At 36.0% G+C, this 25,928-nt stretch overlaps 1 long non-coding RNA gene across 3 annotated transcripts in view; it reads right to left on the bottom strand.

Annotated features, from left to right (window-relative positions):
• The window catches only part of LOC150108934 (uncharacterized), a 353,210-nt gene that overhangs the window by 166,743 nt on the left and 160,539 nt on the right, over positions 1-25,928 (bottom strand). For all 3 annotated transcript variants that reach the window (XR_016549411.1, XR_016549409.1, XR_016549410.1), the window contains exon 3: positions 13,784-13,969. This is a non-coding gene — a long non-coding RNA (uncharacterized LOC150108934). The remainder of the gene's footprint in view (positions 1-13,783; positions 13,970-25,928) is intronic.

Genomic DNA, 25,928 nt, shown 5'->3' with positions numbered 1-25,928 from the left:
AGATCCATTTGCTTAAATGATCCATCTTGAAACGTCGAGAAATAGCCTAATTAAATAATCCTTTTAGAGTAAACAAACTAGAACAATATCATACATCTAATCACAACTATGAATTATGCCTTTTGGATATTTCCCATTAACGTTCGTTTTCACTAATCACTGGAACATCTTTAGCTAGTTTCTCTTTCCTCTGTTTCATTATCTTGCCGTGCGTGTCAACTTTCATTGCCCAGCTTTGCTCCCAGCTTACACTTCCTTCTCCTAACATGCACGAAACGAAGCAAAGGGGTTGGTCACAGTCTTTGAAGTTGCATGCGCCTGCTGTAGATACAACCGACATGTGTCCCTGCGCGCTTCTCCCCAGGCTATGTTTCTGTCGTTAGCTTTATCTTTCAGAACGTGTTTGCTGTTCGTCTGTCGGCATCTTTTACCGTGTCCGCGTTAGAATGTCCAAGGTGTCCTGAGAGTTCTCTTCACATCCAGTTCTAATGATTATAGCCGTGATAGTGAAAAGGAATCGTGCGGTCACGTGACTTTTGTCGATGAAAACTCTCTCTCTCGATGTTTATTGCAGCGATAGCAAATTTACGCAGTAATGTCTTTGGATCTTTGTCGGCCCTTAATTTTACTTGTTAAAATCCCTCCCCTTCCCCTTTACTGGGAATTAAAAGACTTCGCTTAGATTTCCTACGTGAACATAATCTTCAGATACTGCTTTGTTAGGTGCGTGGGGGATGAAACGGAAAAGAAGGGGGGGGGGGTTGAGGAAATGTGACGGCAATCATTTTATGTGCTGGCTATTTAAATGCATGCTACTAACGACTTGCTTTTGCTTGTAAAATTCCATCTCTGCTGTAATGAGATTTAATGAAGTAATTGTACCTGCGTGGGTATTTGCCTATTGTGTCCTTTCAGTTTACGTGAAATTACAGCAACTAAGAGAACAAGGCAATCATTTAGTTTAAATTATTACTTAAAAGAGACAGATTTCTACTCAACACCGAGTGCAAGCACTGTTTGTTGAGAGATTGTGTTATTTCATTTTCAACAATGCGAAAAATATTCGAACAACAAATCTCATTTGTTGACAGTTTTCCCAAGTTCTATTATTAATTGTTGTCAATAATTATACTTATCGTGTTGCGTTGTTATTATTATTCATTTTCGTGAATGGTAATACACCCGTTTTAGATTAACATGCCTAATGTTGATTGCAGTAATTATTTATTTTCAATGTTAGTAATTTATTAGTAATTATTTGACCCAACAGTGATGTTCTATAGTGAAACTTTCAATGTGTAGGATTGGTAGATGTATATAATAGAAAATCATGGAAGCAAAATAACATTATTTGTACACAGTATATCTTTTGCAATTGCATTTTTTGGTGATAATTGTAATCTTTCCGAAAATTCATTGAGAGAAAAAGCATATATACACTAATGAGTCAAAACATTATAGTCACCTACCTAGTTGCGTGTAGGGCTTCCTTTGGCGGAGATAACTGCCTGCATCCATCTTGACATTGACTCCACTGGATCACGAAAGGTGTTCCGAGATATTCAGAACCAACTTAAAAAAAAATAACGTCCCGAATGAGACACTAGCATCGAAAGGCGAATGCTACACCCCCACATGATCCTACAACTGTTCGATGGGATTCAAATCAGGAGAATTAGGCGACCAGTACGAGAGCACACGGAATGCTTGGAGATACTCTTCAACCCATGCTTGCACAATGCGAGCTTGTGGACTAAACATGGTTTACTTTATCAACTAATCAAGCTTATGCAGGACACATAATATTCTCCTTTTTTTTAAATCTAAGTGTTGCATTGCGAACATCACTTTATAAATCTTGTAGCGTTTATTCTATGACTGTTCACATACTCACACATTTAAAGAATGACAACCTACTCTATTAACTTACGCATGCCAGAAAGAATTGACTTAATTGAAATTACAAATATCTTACACTTATTATTAAAAGTAATGTAGTAATTGAACACGTCAACTGGACTGTTTTTACTTTCGTCAAGTACTTTATAGACTTTGATTCAAGTTAGTAGTAATAAAAGCGCTCGTTTTATTATGGCTTATGATAGCTTTACATTAATTACATTTTTAAAGTTATCAGTTATTAATTATGATAGTTTTTTTCTTCCACGGTTTATAATTTCGATGTCAACTATACTCATATCTTTTCGCATTATTAGCGATACCATTAAAAGATACGAGTATATGAATTCACACCTTAACCTTTACCATCTTTAGAAACGTTTTGAAAAATCCGTAACATCTACTGTAATATAAAAACTCCACTCTGGTTGGTTGTTTTATAGCATTTATTCAAATTTGGTACTGAAGATCTTTAATATTTTAAGAACCATTTCAGCTGGTTGGTGTTAGTTGTATTATCTTTTAGGCCAAAACTATAATATAATAACTAATATGAGTTATTGCAGTTTCTAAGTTCTGTCTGAATTATTGATGAGGACCAATAATTCAAATGAGTGAAACTCTTAATCAGAAATCTCAAATAATATATAAATAAATAATAATAATAAATATATCATAAATAATAATAATAATAAATTTGTTATTTTTAATATAAATATAATATATCTGATTTTTTTATTTGCTGCTCTTGGATGGAGATGGAAATTTTCTTTTTAAGTAGAGCAAATGGCAAAATAATCCATGTTAAAAATAAAGATGTCGTTTTAATTCTAATATACCATTAAATTTAAAAGTCCGTAGGACTAAAAAAAAAACATTTATGTCTTTAGGGGTGAAGCAAGATGCTTTTCATATTCCCTGCTACCTGTTGTGGTTACAGTGAGGGTAAAATTTATGAGCAGTTTGCTCTCACTGAATGGGCATGGAGATTATGCATCGCTTTAGGAGACTGATATAGGTTTTGGTCTTCTATATTTGAATATGTCCATTGCCTCGTATGCTTCAGCTTGCTGAACCAAATCGTTGGGATGTGTGGACGTCTTTAGAAAAAACTTGGTTGCAAAGGATTGTAGAAAAGAGAAAACATAGGGAATATTTATGTCTCTATGAAGTTGATTATTTCTAACATACCACAGGGCGTCCAGAATCATTCTCAAGCACTTGTTCTGCACTCGTTGCATCTTGATAATGTTAATATTAGAGGTGTGGCTCCAGACTGAAGAGGCATAGGTGATTATAGGACGAATCGTCATCTGGTATAGCTGCAATTTGATTCTGTTGCTGAGCTTGCTATTTCTATTAATTAGCGGATAGATCTCAGCTATGGCTTTAGATGCCTTTGTGCACGTAGACTTGATGTGTTGGCTGAAAGATAGCTTTTGCCGAGAGAATTACACCCAGGTAATTTGTTTCTGTCTGCCAGGGAATTTTAGTATTGAACAGTAACACATCTCCTGCAGGAGACATTGGCCTTTTTGAGAAAAGAACGGCTGAGCTTTTCTGGGGGTTGACTTCCAATCTCCACTTAGAGAACCAACCCTCCAGCTTTAGAATGTTTTCTTGAAGCTCTCTGGTAATGAAATGGGGTTTGAGAGATCTGGTTAGTATTGCCGTATCGTCCGCATACAGGGCCAAAATGGAAGTCATCGGATTGTGTGGGATGTCTGACATGTATATAGAGAACAGCAATGGAGCCAGTAGAGATCCCTGCGGCACTCCAGCAAAGATTTGGCGCTGAGACGACGTACAACCTTTGATTTTAACTTGCATCGATCTATTCTGAAGATATGAATGGATTAAGTGAACCATTTTTAGTGAGCTACCGGCTGAGATAAGTTTGTGCAGAAGTACAAAATGCCATATTTTGTCAAATGCTTTAGATAGGTCTAGGAAAACAGCTCCTGTGCACTGGCGGGGATATATTCGACAATTCTGTGGGTTTGCTGGGTAGTACTATGGTGTTCCCGAAAACCAAACTTCTTTAGGGAAGATGTTTAGGTCATTTACTGAGGTTTGGAGTCGTGAGAGGATGACCTTCTCCGCAACCTTGCCCAGATTGGGGATGAGACTGGTTGGACTATAATTTTGCTGTAGGTGTGGATCTTTGCCTGGCTTGTGTATAGGAATTACATCAGCCAGTTTTCAGGTGGAAGGAAAATAGTGAAATCTTAAGATTGCATTTATTATACTGGTCAGGTGCACTACAGCTTTTCGAGGCAGCAACTTGATCACCCTGTTTGAGATGGCGTCTGGTCCAGGAGCTTTATTGTTCTTAAGTTTTTTAACAATATCATATAATTCAACAGGTAATGCGGCTGCAATATGGTCAGCACTAGTATCTGGGAGATTTAATGCATGCCTGACCTGTCTGTGGATTTTGTACAAGCGATTGAAATCTAAATTGTTATAAGAAGGTTTGCACCGCTCCTCAAGATTCTTTAGTATGGCTTGTGCCTTATCTGAATCTGTGTGGACTAGGCCCTGCTTTGAGATTATGGGGGGAGGGATCTGTTTTTTTATTTTTGATGTTTCTCAGTAACCCCCATAGAGGCTAACTTTTTATCGCAAACTTGGTTTCTATGAGTTTTAAGTGCAGCTCTTACTGCTCCATTCAATCTATTAAGCACTGTCTTGTCCTGATGAGCGTAAGTGTTACGAAATCCCTTCCTAGCTCTGTTCGTCTTTCTGATCAGGTCCATTATATCCTCAGGCAAACGACCAGGCTTGGGACCAGGTTTGTGGAAGGTTGCAACCGTTATAGCGGATTTAATCTGTTGGGTGAGGCTAGTCACTGCAGATTCCACATCTTCTGCTGTGCATATGTGAGGGACAGGTCCAATTTGATCCCTAAGTGCTTTAGACAATCTCTACCACGATATGCCTGAATGAGAGGGAGGAGACAGGCATTCTTGTTCTCCCAATTGCAGTAGAATTGGGTTGTGATCCGACGACAGCTCGTTTAGTGATTTAAGGCTGTACTGTAGTTATGTCCTGCAGGATAGCTATATCCAGGATGTCAGCAGTTCCAGACGTACTGAGATGAGTTGGTTCAGTAGGTCCAGCCACAACAGCATAGTTTGATCCTGTGTAACTGGAAAGGAAGCGACCATTTTTATTGGTTGATTTACTGTTCCAAGCAGGATGTTTTGCATTGAAGTCTCCAGCGATGAGGACCGATCATTATTAACCTCAAATCTGGATGCCATCCAAGGATGGCATCCAGATTTGAGGTTAATAATGTCTTTAATGGAGAGTTTTAAGCAGAAAAAATTTTAAGGTTTCCAATTGAGTTTGTGAGGACATTAATTCCTGTGATTTCGAGGTTGGTGATTGAATGATGGTTGATATAGTTTTTGATAAGGGTGGCTGTACCTCCACCTCTATACCCAAGTCTGTAGTTTCTATAAATCTTATATCCTCTGATTTTCAGGTTGTCAGCAGGCCTCAGTTGAGTTTCATTGATTAGAAATATATCTGGGTTATATCTATTATTGAATTCCTGGATTTCTAACACTTTGTTTTTGATACTGTTGGTATTCCAAGCGATACTCCTAAGCGAATCTGGAGCGACTTTTTTCCTATGTATCAGAGAGTGCAGATAATATGGATTGGGTTTGCTGTAAGAATCTTTTTGTAACGCTTAGTGATGGATCTGAGTTGCTGAAATCCTGCAGCATCTTTGCAAGAGAAGAGATGATAATAGCTGATAGATTTGAATGTGGATTAGCCAGGTTCTGGGTTTGTACTATCTGTTTGGAGCGGGCCACATGAGCATATGTTCTCGTTTGATGTTGAAGATTCATTTTCTTAAAGGGCTCAGTTAATGGTGGGCGAGCACCAGTTGTCATGTTCTCACTCTTGGAGGACCGAGGAGCCTGAACCTCAGGAACTCTCGCACTAGATGACGAGGTAGATTGATGATTTGGATCGTTCAATCTGTTTTTGGGGTGATGTATACACCCTCTATTATTAGCAGGATGAGGACCCCCACAATTAGCGCACTTAGCCGGGGTGGAATTTGGCTTGGCGCAGGTGTTTGTGGGGTGATTCTCGCCACATTTTAGGCATCTGAACTGAGCCTTGCATAGTTTCTGGGCATGGCCAAATTTTTAGCATCTGTGGCACTGCCCAGAAGATGCTTTCTTTCTCAATGGTACTGGGGTGATTTTGAGTCTACAGATTGATTTTAGATGTCTTTGTAAATATTATGAATTTCTACAAGACTAAAGGCATAGTTCTCTTATTTGATCTAAACATTCTAGTGACCTTTATGGGAGGTAGATCCTGTTAGTTAAGGTCAGTAAATATTTCATCCGTGTCAATATCCTCGGAGTCTTCTCATAGGACCACTTTCAGATTTTTTTTCAGAGGCAAGTGAAAATGTGTGATATTGTGTTCCTCTTGTGTCCAGTTACTTTGTAAGATTTCTATAATCATATAATCAGCCACCGTGGTGGGCTGAATTTTTATGCCTTCGTCTACATTTTTAGCAGATCTATAACTTATTTGTAAGTTAGCCATGATGGTTCTTAGTGTTGTCCATCTCTGCTTTTCCCTTAGGATAATCGGTGGCACCTTTTCATTGGGGGAGGCAGAAGGATCTGAAATGGGAACATCCTCCTCCATACCAACATCATTTGTTGGCTCAGCAGCGAGAGTTTTTCTCTTCTTACGAGCGTGGATTTCTCCTTGATCAAAAGGATTAGAGGTAGAGACAACTAGATTGAGTGTTTCCTCCATTTGAGGAGAGTTGTCATTTTCCACAACGCCGACTTCAGGTGAAGAATATAAGTTTAAGTAGCCGGGCCAATCCCATTCAAATGTTTTGAGAAGCTTTTTAATAAAAGTGAGTGCTAGCCCTTTATCGAGTGACTCGATAATGATGTCGGGGTCGATCATGCTAGTAGGCCATGTCAGCTTGAACTTCTTTTGGAGTTTATCAATAAGTACAAGAGCCGGCTCTTTATTGAGTAAATCAGTGAATACGTCTAGGTCAAGTACCTCATATCGTTTTAACTGCGTATGAGCGTTAATAAAAAATCCCGCAAGTCTAAAGACCTGCCAGCAGAAATTTTTGTAGAATATCCCGCAGCCGCAAAGGACTGCCAGCAATATCAAGCGTAGGCTAAAGAAAGCGATAGCAATTAAATTGCATCTAAATAAAGTCTTACCTTGACATTTCACGAAATGCAGAACGCCAATCAAATCCCCGCCATTACTTCGCTATCTCGCTAACAACTCTGAATCTAATCCCTGCTGTAGGATTAATATTGTTTTTCAACTTTAAGAGCCAGATAAAATAAAACATATGGTATATTAGCTCTTGTTTAGAATATTGCTTTCTTATTAAAACAACATATTTAAATATTTTTTATTTAATAAATAATAAAGATTCCTTTAGAATTATTTAAATATTCTTTTCTTTTCTTTAGTTTTTTCTTCGTTTCTTTCCTTCATTCTTTCTCTCTCTCTCACGCTGGACTCGAAGCAATATAATGTTCATCAGCACTGTATTGATTTACAGCACATAACGGGATACGGAAGATGCTCTAACAGCTGTCGGTGTCGAGGGTATATTACCCTAGAGGAACGTGACTGTTTTGCTGTAGCTGTTTTTAATTAGTGCCAAGTTTAAATTACTGAATAGAGATTTCTCTATTTACGTCATGTTAATGTATTTTGGGTTGCGAATGCTTACAATTAAATATATTTATCATTAGCATTACTGTGTCTGCTATTTGGTAGAAACAGGTCAACAGTATGTTTGATTTCTATTATAAAGCAGAATAACATTTCGATAGTTCAAGTAATTATCAGAAAGTACTTCGGCGCTCGTGCACATCCACACATTCATTGTCGTTTGATGTAGCAGATTTTCTGCAGATGGTAGCTAACGATGTTTTATTTATTTACTCTGGAAATGTTTCCAAATTGTTAAGTCGTTAGAATCGGGTCTTTTTAAAATAAATTACAAGAAATTATAAATACTGAACAATTGGTAGCATTTTAAATATTAAAATGGAAAAATCATGACCAACTTCGCACTGATCTATGAGTCTCGTAAATTACCGGATTCATTTTGCCTAATCTAAACTTTCTATTCTGAAAAGTAGTTCAACTTCGTTGCACACTCCTTTTCTGACGTCTTTGGACTCTTCGAATTCTTAAAAATAAGAAAACAAATGAAAAAATAAAATAAAAATTTGCTCACTCATCCATGGGACGAGTATTAAATCGAAGCTCATTTCGGATGCAGCAACAGCCTCAATAAATGTGTCATTGGACAGCCACACCAATGATAACGGATGACTGACTTCGAAATAGCTATATCTCTTCCCGTTGCTCTGTCAGCGGCGTCGATCCGTTTTGTTTACGGCATCTCATCCTTTAAGCGACCATCGACTAACAAGCCTGTTCAGTAATCAAATCTGACAGGTCTAAGGAAGCCAGGCCGGGAGTCCGGCTTGCTCACGTGGCCTAAGGACTATCACTTACTGTCACTCGCTAATGCCTCGGATGATGGACGGACGTTGGCGATCCCGTGTTTGTACACTTGTCCGCTGCGAATATAGGAGTGACTTGCTGGCGATCAGCCGTCTGGCTTGCTGTGTTGACGGCAAATGGGAAGAGATCCAATTAAGGCTCTGTCAATGAATCCTTGTATCCAATCAGAAGATAGGCTTCTAAATAACGTCGTTCAAAAGATTTTCTTTCAAACTACAGCTGGGTTTTACAGTAATTAGCTAACCTTTGAAATACTGAATCGTTCAAAATTGGATTCCTGTACATTTCATGCTCCTTTGGGGGGGGGGGGGGGGGGGTAAAGAAATATTACATACACATTACAAAGCTGATTACTCTGGTCAGATATTTTAAAATATTTAGTATCTTAAGAATGACGTTAGCAATGCTAGTTCAGCAATATATTCAATTTCAGATTTATATTTTTTCTATATTAAATTGTATTAAATATTAAAAACAAAATTAATTTAATTATAAAATCATTTATAGTAAATAATATTAAAAACAATTTATTTTTTATTAACATTTTTAAATAATTAAAATATTTCTAAATAAGTTAATACACCATACTTTTTATAACATACTTTTCATATAAAAGAGTGCAGTTTGATTTCAAATTTAATTTTCAACATCCAATACCCTTGGAGGGTAAGGGATGGCAATGCTGTAGGTAATAAAGTTCTAACTGAGGCTCGGCTATTGCTGTTACCCTCCTGCATTGATCAGAGCTTTAATAGCTCAATAACACCTTATCCCTACACTGTCCTCTACAGATAACGGGGAAGATGAAAAGCATTCTTGCTTCGCCCATTTAAGCCAGTCCTTATAAGGATAAGGACAAATTTAATTTTCTACAACGAGAATTCATCAGGTTTTTCCAGCGGGTGATCTCTGGTTTAACAAATGAAGTTACTCCTTACATTGCAATTTACGAACAAAATTAGACTCTCTCATACTGATTACACTAAACTATAAGTATGAGGTTTAAGAATACAAACTGCACAACTTAGATTTCTAAATAGCGTATTAGTCTCATGTTCATTTAATGCATCGAAGAAGAAATGATATCGTTACTCTGACACGAAGACTATCAACATGCTGTACGATGTATTCAACTGTGAAGACAGAGGTTGGCTAGAGGAAGTCAAGACAGTCTCGAATAAAAGAAATCCTACTATTTCGTTATCTAATATTTTCTATTATTGGTACCGACATATAATGCACAATGTGGATCTTTTTCTCTCGTAAACCGAGAATCAAAATGATTAAATTAGTTAAATTCATAACCGAACCATATCTAAACATTGTAGTACCCATTTCTGTATTTACTAATTGATATTTTGTCTTCCTGAACAACTGTGTTGTAAAGCTAGCGAGAGGCAATACACTTGAACAGATTGTGTCTATCGGGACTCTACAGAAACTGAGCGCCATCAGACAAACAGTGTTATTACCGACCCAAAGGAAGACTGTTAATGACGTTTAGGCGGCTACATGATAATAGGCTCGAACCCTACCCCATATGAATTGTTAATAGCTATCTCCGACTGTCCACCTCCCATCATAAACACCACACATCTTTGAATAGAGCGAGCCACAGAGTAAATTCATTAATCCATCCTTCAGGGCGGGGACAACATTTGCGGATCAATCTTCCGCAGACAGCGCGCACGTGAACCAACTTTTCTAAACGTGCTACATAACGCACGCGATGAACATTCCATGATAGCCTGAAATGATGAACACGCTACAGGCCTCCACCGATCCCAAGTCGACGGGTGTTTACGTAAGAGATTAGTACGATACGGAGACGATACGCTGTCTGGAACAGTTAGTAAGTCTATCTTTTAAATACTACAGGCTAGCTTTATTGAGTTACCTCTAAACAGAACAGAACGGTGTGTACATACAGGGAATACACAAAACCACACAACGTGGATATTTCAATAAGCATCTCTTCCTCTATAATGTAGTTTTGAAATTTGTTTTAAAAAAAGGTGTTTTCATTTTTTAGATTTTTTAATTTCATTTACTTGCAAGCAAGAGATGTCTACGTTAATAAAATGATGTACATCAAACTTTCAATCATTTTATAAATCTCTGAATATGAAATTTTCAGTATTTTTGAGTACAAACATGAACTTGCAACTTGGATAATACTTCAATAGATATTTTGCTGCTCTTTATTCACTTTAATACAAAATGGGAGAAACTAAAAGTGTTTCAAACGAAAGGGCTAACTGAATTCATTGCTATAGGATGAGCAACAGTTTTAAAACGAATCTGTTGTTAAATGCGAATTATGACACGCGATGCCTTGTACTAGACTGTTTTATTTTAATAAACAAAATGAATCTGTTATTAAATTTCATTAGATGTATTGCCAACTATATTAGAATAAAACATCATCCACTAGTTGACGCATTTTGGTGAAATTTAGTTTCGAAATCTTTTAATGTAAGACTTTTGAATCAGTTCACTTTATTTGAATCAGTTAACATTTTTGCAAGATGGTAAAATTATATGCCACATTATTATTCCAGGTTGGGTACGCAACTGCTGATACTAAATCATATTACTGTACATTCATGCTACTAAAGCATGAATGCACAGATTTATGAACTTAATCTCTTCAATGGACACCAATGTAATAGCATTTTATAGCAGTCACACGTGTTATAGTCTGCTTGTTATGTCTGTCATGTTTTCTATCAATACCAGTCGGATAATTGAAGCTTGTTTATTAATCCAGTATTTTAATAATAAATAGCGATAGTAGCCCGTTATCACTAGTCACACTTCGAGTCATTGCAACTGTCTATGGAAGCCTCCGCAGTTCAGTTATGGAGACGATGACCTTTGGTCCTTAGCGCTGTATTTACAAACACAGCGCTAAGGATCTGATTTTTTTTCTATTGTTTTTATCAATTCTATATACTTTTATTTATTTTTTTTATAACTCCAAAACCTTGCTTCACTTAACATGGAACTTTTACGAGCCACTTCAGGCCTTCCATAAGCCAAATCGGTGGTCTCACACCGGCCGATGAAATTCATCTTTCACCTACAGACAATAACAAACATCCGTGTTGGGATTCAAACTCTAGCTTGTTGGTTACAGAGCGGATACCCTAACCATTCAGCCAATATGAAAAATAGCCAGGAAAGTTTAGTAATATGTATTGACAATATGTATCGCATTTGAGATTGTAGGATATTCTTGAATTAAAAAAAAAATAATAACCGTTGATTTTTTGCCTGGAAGGATGTGTTACTCTGACTACTGTTTTTATGTTTGAGCCATCGTCTATATTTTGCTTAAGAAGAACTTGCATTAGTCGAAAAACTTTGTTGTATCGGTGATAGTTTTTTAGTGACAAATAATGAGTGAAAATATTATGGAATAATATTCATGTAAATATATTTTCCCCGTTTGTGAACAAAAAAATGGATATAAGGTTTGAAATACTAAGCACGAAATTAAAGACAAGAATTGAACATGGAATTAAAATTTGGGATATAAACATGGAAATTAAATATGGAATATTTCCAGAAAATCTAATCCCCCGTGTTTCAGCGTATTGGCCGATGTAATTAAAATATTGATTGCAAGTAAATACAATGCTTTATTACAATTTCTCTCTTTCATATAATCACTTCTTGAAGGAGAAGAAAAGATCAAGGAGAACACATTTTGATACACAATATTAAAAGCGTTCTTGAGCCATAAATAAAATGACAGACATGTGGAGTCTAACAACATACCAACATAAGAAAGACAAAAGACCTTTTCTCCGAGCCTTTTATGTTGTTAGCTACGTAGAGAATGAAAACGAACAATAAAAAAGAGAAAAATAAGAACCTAACCGAGAGTTATAAGACTCTGGAGAGTTATTAAATCAAAAGTTGGAGAACACATATTGGATGAAAGTCCATTCAATTAACTCGGAGGAAACATCGGAGATAAACAATTGTAAAAATCAGAAACTAAGAGAGATAATTTAAGTACATACACAGTTTTAACGTAGCCTCCGAACACAAAGAAGAAAAAACTTGCAAGTATGTTGTACTCGAGAAAATAATTAAATAGACCTCCTTATCCACCAACAAAAGAATTTATCCATGCGTCTTCAATGCTAGCAAAGTTCGTGGACGCATTTTTGTACTTCCCGGAATAATCAATTTTGTAGTAGTCTGGAATATTTATTCCTATTTAATAGCAGTTTTTAGGTTTGTATTTGCATGCGCAAGGGATAGTATTAATTTATATAGAACTGGAGTATACAAGTATATATAAAAAAGAAAGCTTTGTTTTAATTTTTTCCGAACATATTAATAATGGGATTCTAACTAAAAATATGAACTTTAAGCTCCCATATAAGTTCAAAGACCGTTTAAACTGGAAAATATGCTAAAAACTTTATTCTGCCTAATAATGAAAAAAAAACACAAATACACCATTTCTTGTTTTATATATTTAGCATTGTTAAATTTATTTTAGCCAAAATGCAATATTGAAGCTGAATTACAGAAAAATTCTCAGTCTCTCAAGTTCGTTGTATCATAATCGGCTGAGACTATATGTCATTGTTTAAAAACTACCTCAAAATTAAAAAAATAATAAATTTGAAAAAGACAATGCCATAAAGAGGGAAGCAGGGAACAAAGCACCAGAACAATTTTTATTGAATAATAACACCAGAAATTTACGATCGTAAAAATATATTCATTATTTAAATAAAGTTATAGCATGTAAGCCGAAATGGGTTAACAGCATCACATTGAAATTGAGTGAGATACCAAAAAGCATTTTCTTCAACCTGTTGTTCTTAAAAGCACCGATAAGAGGGGAAACAGAATTTTTATTTTGATTATCAAATACTTTAGCAATCTTTGCTATACACCAATGGCTTAAATATGAAGATCAGAAGTGCAGGAATTTTATAAATCTTTTGGTTTCGCTTAACCAACACAGTTAATATTATTCCATAACAAATCTACCGCCCAATCCTAAGTTATCGATTCAAATCTTAGTTTACTCGTTTGCATCCAGAGCTTAAACTAATAATTATGAGCAAATTAAATTGCTCATTATCTTAATAATAATCTTCATAATGCTCACTTCCGAGATTGGTTTGAAAAGCCAGTATAAACATCAAAGCAGCTAATAGAAATTAAGTAAAAATCAAATGTATAATAAGAGAAAAATTCTCTCCCAATATCATTAGCGTCACATGGAAAATTTGTTAAATCTGTTGTGTATTTTTAATCAAAATATCCTATGTAAAAATCCACAGCTTACTTGCATAACCTTTTCATACGAAAACAACTGTTAAGAAGAACTTTCTTTTTTCTCAGAGGAAACCTTGAAAGAATGGTGTGTTCTGCAGGACCAGACTGTTCAGACCCCAAGTTACGTACATATCTCGGATGCTCCTTCCTGATCTTCCTATCTGTCAGATGTTTGAACAAAAAATCCGATATATGCCTATAAGAAACAAATAATCCAATTTATACTAAGGGAATTCCAGGTATTATATTAATATCAATATCTAGCTTTACACCCAAGTTGTTTATCGGCAGGACAGGGGCGTATTGACATGAGTAACATCGAACTTCATGTGTTATTGTGAACTTGAATGACACATACTTAGAATACGAACAGCAACATTGATGAAAAGATTCAATGTGAAACGTCACGCACGTTTTAGGAGAAAATTGCTGATCAAAATACAAGATGAACTCGCCGTTTGGACGTCAACGAAGCGTGCATCTTGTCGAGTTTGAAAGCAAGAGAATAATCCTTGGAATACCATCGTAAAGGTTCGTTACTTTCCTTTGAAATGGTATTCCATTCTATTGACAAGATCATTGTCACTAATTTCCTTCGCAATAATAGTGTAGTGCATTAGGAATTTATTCTTATTGACACCTACATTAATATTATCAATGTTATCAAAACAAATATTTGGGTTTGTTTTTCGTCCGTTACTTAATACCATTAATACTAAAATTTTCAAGTCTTCTCAATTTTAATGTTGGTTAGACCACTTTAAATGACAATATCTGATAAAACTGAATGGGACGAACCTCATTTAAATGGTCTAAAGAGATATTATAATATATTAGGCACATTATAATAAAGTGTGAAAAGTGAGTCTTTATGCTAAAATTAATTGGAATTATTTTTAACATTATCGTTGAGATAACCAAACCTATAGCGTAAGAGTATACTGTCTGTTAATCGCATTTATCATCTTGGTTGGTTTCCTATTTTTTAGGAATAAAATCTGAATTTCTGGTATAAAAAAAACACAAATATTCTTTCTCTTTGTCCAAAACTAAAATATTCTTTTGTATAGATTCTTAAGATTTGTTTAAAAACTCTTGAGACTTACTACGACGTTAAACGACGTGCAGATGGAGTTGTTTCATTTTAAGCATTTAAAAAGATGGCAATGAATACGTGGCACGTTGTGTGTGTGTGTGTGTGTGAGAGAGAGAGAGAGAACTGGACATAACCATTCATCTCCATGAATCCAATAAAGAAGTTTATTTTCTCTGGACTTTATACTCAAGTGCTAAAGCTCACTGTATGAACTAAAACAACAATACTTTCCAAAACATCTGGGCTCCAATAAAAACACCAACAGACGGCTATTTAGTAAATTCTTCCAAAGAATTCAGGCTGTTTAGTAAAAGAAATCTCACAAAAGGAAAGGTGGAAATAATAAAAACAGGGGTAGCTTAATTAAATTTGCTGATTAATGTTCACAAGATACAAAAGGCGCTGACTATACTAATTAAGAAACGTTGCATTTGCGAAGAAAAAGTAGCATTTGTTCAAAAGATTTAATGTGTGTATGGAAAGAGAGAATATTATAATCAAACGAAATCCCTATGCAATATCACCGGAAATTTATCAGTGACTGCGTACAATTAATTCAATTAAATAAGTCTCATAGTTTCCGTTGATGACCCTAATTTACCAATATAAAGAAAACATTTCTTTTTAATTTAACTGACTACATTTGTCAAGAGACAAAACAGTCGAATTTTTACATTTTTGGTGAGTTTCGCAAAATACATAAGTTTCCGTTTGTGCGCATTTGTTCGGACATGCGCAACAATGGCTCCAGTTTGATGTATTTTATTCAAATTTGGTATTTTAAATCCTTACAGAAATATGCCAAGCCCTCTCAAATTTTTATTTCAATTGGACCATTTGCAAGGTCATAAAGAGTTGTAGATTGAATCGGTTAGAATGACGGAAGAAAAGGCGAAGATAAAATAGCCAGTGCATTTTGTCTATTAATTGTGTGTTCTTCAGCTGGCTTGAAGGATCAAAAACTGCATAATGAGACTGGCTAAGCTTTTCCATCTCCGTATGAGAATGGCTAAGCAAAAAATTCCATAATTTTTTTTAAATAATAACACAAATTGTAACTCCGTTCTGTCTAAATGAAATTTAAGGAAATTTGGTGGCTAAATCGTTATTCCAGTTCAAGTTAAACTAACCAGTGATAAAAAGTAAAAATTCGACAAAACAATATTATATTTACAGTGCATAAGCCAAAATTAATCATTACTACGTAATAAATCTAACTTTAGACACGGAGGGTTTTTTTTTTTTTTTTTTTTTTTTACAAAAATTCTTCTATCAGATAATTTATTCCCTTTGAATACCCTAAACTAGCCCTCAAACATCACAGTGGTTCACGAAAATATCGACTCAGAAGAATTTTAACTCCTTGAACCTATAAATAGCAATTCTAAGAATCTGCTAACACGATGTATATTTCATCATAGGCATAAATTGAAATGTAGCAATTTATTTTCAATCTTAGATTCAAAACTGAAAAAAGAGGGTTATTTTCTGCTATGATCGAACAGTTTTTATTTATGAGCATTTAGAATATAATTTCTACCTGGTTTAATTGTATTTAGTGAAATTTGTTATTTAGAACAGCTGTTAAAATGTTAAAATTTATAATAACATTCAGTGTAAATTCAGCCTTAGTCCTTATAAGGATAAGGACTGGCTTAAAGGGGCGAAGCAAGAATGCTTTCATCTTCCCCGTTATCTGTAGAGGACAGTGTAGGGATTAGGTGTTATTTTAAGCTATTAATGCTCTGATCATGGCAGGAGGATAACAGCAATAGCCAAGCCTCAGTTAGAACTTCATTGGCTACAGCATTGCCATCCATTACCCTCCAAGGGTATTAATCACCGCATCTCACGGTCGATTTCTCATCTCACTGTGAATTCAGCTTTATTTTTATATAGTCCTTATAAGGACTGGCTTAAAGGGGCGAAGCAAGAATGCTTTTCATCTTCCCCGTTATCTGTAGAGGACAGTGTAGGAATAAGGTGTTAATTTTAAGTTAGAACTTCATTGGCTACAGCATTGCCATCCATTCAGGGTGACCACTCAGCAAAAATATTTCGCACCAACTTATGCAAGAAAAAGGTACTAAATTTGAAAAAAAAAAAGTACTAGATTTTTATTTGCTTTCGTTTCGCTCTGTTTTTGGAATTTTAAGATATCACTACCTTATTATCATAGATGAACTCAATGTAAAACCTCTAAATTAACACATGTACGACAAAAATGAAAAGAAAAAAAGTAAAACTCATCTCATTGTAGTCATCTATGAGTCCAAGAGCTGCAGTTGTCATCCATCATAAAAGTCCCAGTTGTAACTCTAGCACTTAATATGTGTATTAATTGAATATATAATTTTTAGTATTTAAAATAATGTAACATTATATTTTCAGTTATTTAATATGCTATTTATATATATACATATACAGGGGTGCCCATTTACAAGAAAATCACTGGAAGTATTTATTCATTATTTTTAGTAGATTTTGCTAAATTAATTAACTCTTCAGAAATAGTAAAATCTGTAACTGATGAAAGTTTCAATTTTTCTTTTGTCAAAAGGAGTCCATTCATCAAGGGAGTTTGTAGTTGATTTCTTATTTTATTCTTATTTATTTTTATTGCTGAAAATATCTTTTCAGTTGCTGCTGATGAATGAGGCAGGCATAATACATTTATAACTAATGTTGCTAAATTAGGAAATATTTGTTCTCCTATAGCATTTTGCATTTCAAAATTTTATTCCAAAAAAAAACTTTTTTTCAAATGCTTCTACAGTCTTCAATAGTTGTCATTCTCTATCAAGCTCTTCGTAACGTCCCTAGATATACATTTCTATGTCTAAAAACTGACCACTGTCGGCGGGATTTATCTTTTCAATGGGTCCAATTTACGCTGTGCATAAATAAAAGGTGGTTACTCATATTATACATACATACATACATACATCTTCAAGGCCCACCTTTCCTAATTGGGTTGTGGGGGCAACAGCTGCAAGAGGAACTTCCAATGGTAACGATCCTCTGCTACCAAGCTCAGATGGGATTCCCAAACGTGTCAACCCAAGATTTTGGATATAATCTATCCAGCGAGTCCTTGGCCTTCCACGTGGCCTCTTACCCTCTGGCTTGGCAAAGAGGGCCTGCTGAGGGAGCCTCTCTTGTGGCATTCTGACCAGGTGCCCGTACCAATGTAACCGTGATCTCTCAACCCGGAGAAGCAGCGGTTGAGTATTGAGGGTTTCCCGAATTGCAGAGCTTATGAATCTGTCAAGTACTGTCAGCCCCGCAACCCCTCGAAGGAACCTCATTTCATCTCACACGAATCGCCTGGATTCGTGTCCGCATTCTTTCGGTCCTTACCCAACTCTCATGACCATAGGTGAGGATGGAGACATAGACTGTATTGCAGACAGCCAGCTTTGCCTTCTGGCTTAACTCCCGCTTCAATACTACCGAACGGCCAAGCTCCAGCAATATTGAGCTTGCTAAGCCAATTCGAGTATCTAGCTCTACGTCCCATTTTCCATCATTCGTGAATATGAATCTAAAGTATTTAAACTTCTCCACCTGCCTCATTGGGACTCCACTTACATGTAGAGTGCACTGGGATGGTTGTCTTGAGAAAACAAATGTTTCAATTTTGGCCACACTGATCTTCATTCCGGCGTCTTCACAAACAGCTACAAACCTATCCAGGGTCCGCTGGAGGTCATTTGTGGAAGAGCTAAGCAGAACTAGGTCATCTTCAAAAAGCAGACGTCTAATGTTACATCTTCCAATTTTGACACACTGCCTCGGCTGTGCCTATCAATCCAGTCCATAAATATTATGAAAAGGAGGTGCGACAGAACACACCCTTGGCGGAGGCCAACGGAGAATGTGAAAGGTTCAGACTTTGTGCTGTTTACCCTGACACAAAACTCTGGGCATTCATACAGGGGCTTGATGGCAGCTAATAGTTGGCCATCCACTCCATACTCCTGTACTACTTGCCAAAGCTTATCCCGAGGAACCCGGTCATATGCCTTCTCCAAGTTTACAAAACATGTGTAGACATTCTTGGCATATTCCCAAGATAAAGTGAAGATTTGGTTAGTTGTGCTTCTACCAGGACGAAAGCCACATTCTTCTTCCTGGAACTTTGACTCAACTATGCTCCTGCACCGTCTTTCCAAGTAACTAGCATACACTTTCCAGGCAGACTGAGCAGAGAGATGCCACGATAGTTACTGCAATCCTTCTGGTCTCCCTTCTTGAAGACTGGTATTATTATGCCTGTCTGCCATTGCTTTGGTGCTCGCCCAGATATCCAAGCAGCCAGGCACACTCGAGTCAGCCAGAGAACACCGTCTCGATTTAAGGCTTTTAGCATTTCGGACCGAATTTCATCATCGTTATCAGCCTTGCCCGATTTTAGCGATTTTATTGCTAAATGAACCTCTTCTGCAGTGAGAATAGTCATTGTCCCGATCTGCACCTCTTGGATGTTTACAACTGCTGGGCCACCCGGGTTAAGAAGGCTCTCAAAGTATTCCCTCCATCTGTGGAGGATATCCTTCTCGGTTGTTAAAAGTGCACCATCAGAGGCCTTAATTGCCCTTGCTGTGCACGACTTTCTCCCTCGAAGGCGGAGGATGGTCTGCCAGAATACTTTGTTTGCATTTGCATAGGATGAGTCTAATCTTTCTCCAAAGGATTCCCAAGCCTTCCTTCTGCTTTGCAGTCTTTACTGCCTCAACAGTAGCGTTTCGTGCCTCAGCATACTGCAAACGCATCTCAGGTGACCTGACCCTAAGGCATGTTAGGTAGGACTCCTTTTTTGCCCGGACAGTTTTTTGGACTTCTTAGTTCCACCAAGGTGTCCTTTTCTCATTGCCCGTTGCCACGCCGAGCCGCTTTCTGCCACAGCATGAGAGTGCAGAGGCAGTGACAGCTGTTCTGAACAGCTTGCACTCCTCCTCGACATTTGTAGTATGCTTGGGAATCTCTTTGAACCTGGAGGAAATGTCATTTGCAAAATTCTTCCTCACAGCCTCATTTTCCAATGCCTCCCATTTTACGCGGTATAGCTGCTTAGGCCTACCAGCGTTGATGGTAGCATCTGGTTTCTGAAGCCGTAGAGTGCACACAACAAGGTGGTAGTCAACTGACAGTTCTGCCCCTCTTCTTACACGAACGTCCAACACTGAGGAAAATAGGTCTTCTGAAACTATAAAGAAGTCAATCAGAGACCTTTGTTCTAGTGTATCCCTGTACCGGGTATACTTATGGACTTCTCGGTGCTGGAAGAAGGTATTCATTATGGACAAGCTGTTAGTACAGCAGAAGTCCAATAAGTTCAACCCATTCGCGTTAAGGTCAGGGGCGCCGTTCCTCCCAACCACACCCATCAATGTCTGGTCATCTGTTCCAACATGTGCATTGAAGTCACCCATTAGCAGGACTGATTCCATATCTGCCACCCTGTCAAAAGTAGCATCCACTTCCTCTAGGATGCATAGGCTTGCATCACAGCCAAATCATGGTTTTTCATCTGCAGCCTTAACACACATACCCGTCCCCTCAATGGGATACACTCAGCAACACAGTCCGACAGCTGGGGGCTTGTGAGTATACCCCACACCCGCCTGAGCAGACATTATCGGCTCACACCAGAGTAGTAGAGCTTCCACCCCTTATCCAGGTCGACAGTTCCAGAGCCTCTTCTCTTGGTCGAAGAAAGCTCGACTAAGTCTAGCCGGTGTTACTCATATTAAAATATTTAATTTTTCCAGTTGTTTTCTTCATTGCTGTAGTGATCTTATAGGGGTATTTGAATAGTAAAGAATATATTTTCATTAGCTAATACCCGTAGGGTTGCGTGAGTATGGGTTCGGGAGGTGGGGAAAGAGAAGGTTAGCGAACGGTGAGAAGGGGAAAAAAAAAAGAAATCATGCTTATGTCACCGAATGTGACATATGGGGAGGTGGGAGAAAATAAATATATATTAAACTCATATGGCTAACTCTCATATTATTGTTGTTATTATTATTCAGAAGGAAGAAAGTACTAGATCTGTTGGTGAACGTACTAGAATACTAAAAATTTATAAAAAGTACTAGATCTAGTACGAAAGTACTAGATGTGGTCACCCTGCATCCATTACCCTCCAAGGGTATTAATCACCGCATCTCACGGTCGAATAACTAATCTCCTGTGAATTCAGCGAACATAAGTCAAAATATTTCTTGTTTCAATTAGTGTGATAATTAAGAGTGTAACTTTTATTACTATTATTATTATTTATTTTTATTTTTTTTATATATTTTATTTTATGTTTTTGAAAGGCGCTTTCACCTTCCAGGAGGCGCTATTGCTGTAGTTGCTATGACTTCAATAATACTGAATCGCTTTGGTTAGATGGGAAGGCTGAAAACAATGTAACTGCCATCATCATCAGAATTGTTTTATTATTTCGTACAAGAATAATAGATCTGTTCTTCCTGGATGGATTCTCAGGATGTTTTGATTAATTTTCACTAAAATTGATCAATACACTTTGATTTTAACTTTAAAACACACAATTAAGACATTCATAACAACATTTAAATTTTCTACAAAAAAAAAGCTTATCTTGCTAATATTTTTCAGATCAAAATTATTCGGTTGGTTTCATACACGAAAAGAAACAACCAGAAAAAAATGTCTTCATATGTTTCTGAATATATGGGGGGAAAGGTCTATGAGGAGTGTATCCTCCTGCTTTTACCTGAATGTTTTTTCTGATGTGATCTCTTATTATAAGGGTGAGGTTAGGTTTAAATTATGCAAAAGAAACTAAGATTATAAGGTTATATGCAACGAAAAATTCGACTAGTTTCATTTTAGTTTTATGAACATGTTTTACAGCACTGAATAGCCAGTTTCTTGTACCAGCGACTACACTGTCACAAAGGTTGCTATGCAGTATGACTGACGCAAACCATTCATCTACTACCATTTACACGCAACAATCTCAGAATGTCGGCAATAATGATTTATGGCACTGTTCTTACTAACTCTCGCAGAGCAGAGCAAAATTATACGGCAAAATTGCCTATTGACGCTTCTTCGAGAAAATAGATACACATTTGTTTTCTGGAAACAAACCGGGGGGGGGGGTGGCTCTTTAGTTTGCTTTATACACATATTCTTTTTTTTTTAACAACAGAATATCGTCTATCGTCAGTAAACGTTATTAATGAAGAACAAAATAGAAGATATTATTTTTCTAGTTTGCTATCAAATTGTTTGTCTTTCTTTATAAGAAATTTTCCAAAAAAAAATAAACAGAGCAGTAATTAGGGATTTTTGTGCGCTCAGTAATTTCGAGATTAACTATTACGATTTTAGATGGATAAAATTATAATGGACACGTGTTAACACAGATATTCTATTTTATAGAGACTCCTTTTATTACGATTTCAGATGGGAATCCTTTTCATTAGACTTCAGTACGGTTTAAGCTAAATGAAAAGTAGCTTTCTTCCGTTTACTAATTAGAAATTCCTGCTATAAAGCAAGTTACCTGCAGAAGCACGTGCAAGCGAACTCCTAATTACTTTGCAATATCTCAGCTTGCTGTTCAACGAACTAACATTAATTACCGTGTATCGCGCACGTGGTTTAAGGATGGTGTTCATCACTAAAGATCCGTGCTTTTGTTACACGAAAAACCAAGAAACAGACGACTTCATAGATACCAATATTATAATCCATGATAACTACTGTTAAATCCACAAAAAATAGACATTTGATATCACAATACCAAAAAAAAGAAAAAAAAAACCTCTTTTGGTTCAACTGTTGCTATTCCTTCCATTTCCATTTGATATTAAGCCCGAGCATCGCAGCTGTTATGCAAGAGGGAGTCCAATTTGTCTAGCCCACGCTCTCAAGGTTCAGTAGCTGTCTGTTTCATACCCTATTGAGGTGAGCATTGTAGTCCCACATGACTGACAAAGTTATGCCTTTGCGTTCAGAAGGTGGCACGCCTATTTGTCTCGACAGCCCAGATAGCTATTTTTTTTTTTCCCATTCTCAATGTCGATTTTCTGACGCTAAGCAACCGGAACAGCTTATACTTCTGTTCACGAACCTTTCAACGTGCAATTACATCACTTTCCTGTTCTCACGTCTGTCAAAAACTGTGAAAACCTGTCTGGCAGACTTCCCTTTCAAATGACATCTAATAATCATTCCTATTTCGAACTCCATTTTTGTTCCTGTCCTGAGAATATTTTACTGTGAACCAGATTTAAGACTTGTGCAACGACCCTTTATAGCTGACAGCAAATACTACAGGATAATACAGACAAAAAAACATATTTGTGGATCTTCCCTTAGAAGTACGTAAAACTAATTCATGATACTTATAAAAATGCATCACTTACTTGTTTTTACTTTATAAATATAAAATGTTACTGTATTTATTAGGTAGCATATTTTAAAAGAATTTTCTTAAAAAAAACATAAAACAATTTTTTTAATTTTATTATTATTATTACTACATTTTTTTAGAATGATTTTATTTTCTTTTTTGATATTTATTTAATAAAATCAACTTCCCATTTACTTGCTTGCAAATTCTAGCCAGCCGTCCCTAGTCTAACGAGGTTCATCTGGTTCAGTGATTATATTATTTAAGAACAGTTATTGAAAAAAATATTTATAGAATATAATAAATAATATATTTTTAACTAAAAATAGGAAATATTAAACAGATTTTTAATTTATTTAAAAGAAATTTTATCAAATTTAATAAATATCAAATTTATCAAATAAATAATAATTTAACAAAGCACATCAATTTATTAAAACAAATGATTTACAAATAAGACTAATTATCGAGAATTATATCAAGGACCCCGTGTGGTGGGTGGGATAAGAATAGCCCCACTGTAGCCCATGCATGTCGTAAGAGGCGACTAAAATGGTTACCTAGGGAAGTACCCCAATGAAATTTTAACTAAGGCTCGGCTATTGCTGTTACCCCGCCATGATTTGAGCTTATAGCTCAATAACACCCCATCCATACATTTTCTTCTACAGATAAAGGGGAATATAACCTCTGTCCAAAAAGAAACCGAACTTTTCGAAAATAAAAGAAACTAGTGGCGCCACCTGTTGTATCTTTTTGTTGTCGAAAGCGGCAATCTTCGTTAGTGTTGTGTCAACTGTTTATGACATTTGTTTCATTAGAAGCCGAGTTATAGTGCCAAGAGTGACTATGTTTTGACGAACGGTCGGTCGTCACGATATTCATGTCGTACGCGGCGAATTCTCGCTATCAATCGCTTCATAACTTCGAGAAAAAAACGCACCATTGACCGTTTGGTCAGGCAGAATGAATTCTTTGTGGATAATGCCCTCGAAATCGTATAAACAATTCAGCAGTGTCTTTACTTTTTGACTTCTCCAAGTTTAACACGTTTGTGTTAAACTTGGTTAAAAAAAAAATTGTTTCACAATTTTCACTACCCTGATTACTTGGAAGCGCTAAAAACCCTGTCGAAAAAAAATCATATTTTGCCTTTAAAGCAAAGTTTATGGGTTATCTACTACCTCCACGTAGGATGCTAATCTTTCGTGGGTGATATTCATATAAAGACTGACAATTAAAATGATTCGATTTTTTAATATTATTTTGATGATAGAATTTTATTATATGCTTGAATATAACGATTTTTAAAATTGCAAAATATATCTAGGATTTTCTTTCTTTTTTTTCTTAATAAAATTAGAATTGCTGCTCCGATTTTTGCTAACTAATGCCATCATTATATTCAAAGACAGCAACATGATAATAGCAGTGCAATTTAACCATAAAAACCCGTTGTAAAATTGCATTACCTAACAACCAGGTTATTGGCTATTTTGGAGTTACAACCAATGCAACTATGATATCTTTATATTATATATGTTGATTGTGTGTTGTCAAAAGCCTTTTCGGAATGAAAATTTCGAATTTCTGGGAGAAAAAAAATCCTTCACCATCCATACGAAACCGGTTAAGTCATTTTCACTTGAAAATCCCCAAGGGGTGGACAACGTAATGCCGAAAGTGTGAAATAATTGGGATTACACATACATTAGAATAGAAGAAAGAGTTATTCGCTTTAAAATGTAGGCAGAGCTGCATCAACTTACAGATTTTTATGAAGTTTTTATTATTTTTTTTTACTAATCCTCTTACTCGATGAAGCCGTTCATTTTTTTAAAATAGATGTGTTGCACTATCTGCTTGAAAGATATAAAGATTGGTGCAATTCTATAAACAATGTGATTTCAACCAGTGAACAGATAGATAAAAGATTTTATAAAGCTTTTCTTTGTTTATCTGACCATTACTCATCAAATCTGTGAAAGGCAACCATAAGATATAGTTATTCGCATTATTGTTGTCAGTAGAAAAAACATATTTTCTTCGTAATCTGTGTTCGTGACCAATATCAACTTCCATCGGCATCAGAACTCAATACTTCCGACCCATAAATCAAGCAAACAGAAGTAACTAGAACTGGCAAGAGATGTATAACTCGGAAATATTGCGATGAACTTTACCTCTTTCTTTTCTCTCCAACTCAATAAATTCATATTTATTTGATATAAAAACAACTAGTATTTGTTACCTGTTCTCATGAAACGTTTGATGTCAAGGGATTTTAAAGAAACAGGATTTTTTCCTACAACGTTAAAAATAAAAACACTTTATTTATGTAAGGAATGTTCTGTACGGTATTTTCATTTTGTTTAGTAGACAGTTATTGTAAGACGTAGGTTTAAAAAAAAAGGAAAAAATCGTACAGAAATTAGAAGCATTTAGATACATTTCGATGCCAGTATTTTTTTAAAAAAGTGTTTCTTCCCAAATAAATAAATAAAATGGCAATATTTACAGGCGTAAAAATACTACAGCTTGTAATATTGTCAACAAAATAATCAAAATTCGCAATTTAAATGACTAAAATTCTGATAGATGGCTGTTTGGATTACACTAAAGCTGTAATCCAAACGGTCAGAGCATGCGTAGTTGCAAGTA

This window comes from Typopeltis vanoorti, chromosome 2 (genome assembly GCF_054136105.1).
Source record: "Typopeltis vanoorti isolate ZY-2024b chromosome 2, IOZ_Tvanoo_1.0, whole genome shotgun sequence".
In the NCBI taxonomy this organism is placed as follows: Eukaryota; Metazoa; Arthropoda; class Arachnida; order Uropygi; family Thelyphonidae; genus Typopeltis; species Typopeltis vanoorti.
Note: the sequence above shows the minus strand (reverse complement) of the source record. Positions and strands in the feature narration are given on the sequence as shown.